Genomic DNA, 2,050 nt, shown 5'->3' with positions numbered 1-2,050 from the left:
GGATATGCAAACCAACACTTAATTTTAACAAGTGGAGCTTTGATGGTGTGATGGTTTTGAAAATGTTTAATTTTCTTAATGCGTTTATCCTGTGAGTAGCACACAGCCTTGCCTCAATACATTGCCGGCTCTCAGTACAAACCTGTTGCTGTTCCCTTTTGCCAAGGCACGAGGAGAGCAATGTTAGGAGAGTTCTGCCTCTGTGCTTTCCAAACAGTGCTTTTTTCCAGAGAGGTCTGCCTTTTAGAGACACACGGAGAAGCCAGCAAGTGAGGTGCCGAAACACAAAACTGAAATCATTTTCAAGGTAAGAGTCTGAGGCTACTGTCCATCACTGCGAGCAGACTCGGAGCCGGGCTTGAGCAATGCTGTGAAATTCCTCTGTTATTACTGACTCACTGGGACATTTGTTAGCGTCGGCATTACGAGCATGGCAGCAAGGTCCGCCGGGCCGAGGAGCCCATGGCATGTGGGAGTCGGGGCTGGAGCATATCCCCAGCCAGCTGCGATTACGTGCGAACCTCCCCAGCGAGCTGCCTTTGAAAGCGTTTCAAGACTTCCTGAGGAAAAGTGCTGCAGGAGAGCGAGGTCCTGCCCGTCCTGGCGTTGTGCTGGTGTCACCGCCAGCTCTGGTGGTGTGCTGGTCCTTTTCGTTCATGCGGCTAACGCTTTTCTCCCTGGTGTAAGACATTGTCTTTGCCTCTAAGGCCCTATCCTCTGAACCTGTCCTCTGAACATGTAGGTACAGGCTTAGCAGTACTGCCGTGAATCTCAGGTGCGTACAGCTGAACGCGGAAACCTGAAAATGCTTCAGACCTGAGCACCCAGCCTCGCAGCAGGAACGGATACCTGCACCCACCGGGGTTTCTCTCCATTTTTCAAGGATGCTGAGGTCTAGCCACAGTGATGGTGTTAGAGGATTGAGACCCAACAGCCCATATTGGTGCTGTTGGCTTTTGTTGGATTTTCTTGTAGGAGAGACCAGAATCTCTTCAATGGCTCCGAATTGCTGCAGTGAAGCAGGAACCACAGGTTTGGTTTGTTTTGGCTGCATTTGCAATATAAGTCTCACTTTCTCCCTAGGGCTGACAAGAGGCAAGGCAGTAGCTCTGTGGCCCACATATAAAAGAATCCTTGATGTGCAGATTGTATCTCTCTCCAGAGACACCAGCAAAATTGGGAATATGGGAACAACATGGGAGAATTATCTTTTCTCTTGCAGTGATCCAGGACCATGGCTCCACTCTCTTTCTTCAAGAATATCAGCAAGGGGTTGACTGAGTACAACTCAAATTAAATTTAAGGCCACGAATAGTACCACTCCCTTATTTACAGCTAAGCCTGTCCCTTCCCGGGCTTTGTACTTTACATCCATTAATCTGCTCTATGAAAATCTCTTTTTTTCACTCACCCTCTGATTTGTTCCATAAATGGGGAAGAGAGAGAGAATATGTGATGGTGGGCAATAGATGTTTCGCTGCAATGATTCTGGGAAGGGTGTTCTGTGTACGTGTATACAGGCTGGAGTAATTTTTATCCCTTACCTAAGGAGAATAATGCATATTCCTCCCTCCCTGTATCTAGTCATCTATTGGACTGAAGTTCTGGCGATCAAATTTTGCCAACTTACCTTACGATAAGATCAGAGGCTTTCAACCTTTCTTGATTTTTCAGACCCTACAACATTTCCCGGGGAGGTGTCCTCATTCCATGATTTTCAGGCTACCGACAACAGGCTCGGTTGGGTTTTGTTTCTGGTTGCTGCTCACGGTCTCCTTAAAAGCAGTGCAGGCTGCAGACTGAGAACCGGTGAGATGGTTGGCATTTCGGAACAGCGAATATTTTCCCGGTGTGTTTATATGGCCCTGAGTGTGATGGAGCCCGCGGAGTCTGCCATAAAGCAAGGGATAAATCGTAATTTATTGCAAGCTGCAGTTACTCAAGCTCTTTAGGCTGTCTTGGGTGAACCCCATCGCTGAAAGAAGCAGTTCTGCTCTGCGTCCACTCCCGGCTGCTGCTTCTGCCTGCTGAGCGCGCAGAAGTGTTTCTG

This window comes from Anser cygnoides, chromosome 4 (genome assembly GCF_040182565.1).
Source record: "Anser cygnoides isolate HZ-2024a breed goose chromosome 4, Taihu_goose_T2T_genome, whole genome shotgun sequence".
Lineage (NCBI taxonomy): Eukaryota > Metazoa > Chordata > Aves > Anseriformes > Anatidae > Anser > Anser cygnoides.
The sequence above is the reverse complement of the archived record's forward strand: the minus strand, read 5'-3'. Positions refer to the sequence as shown.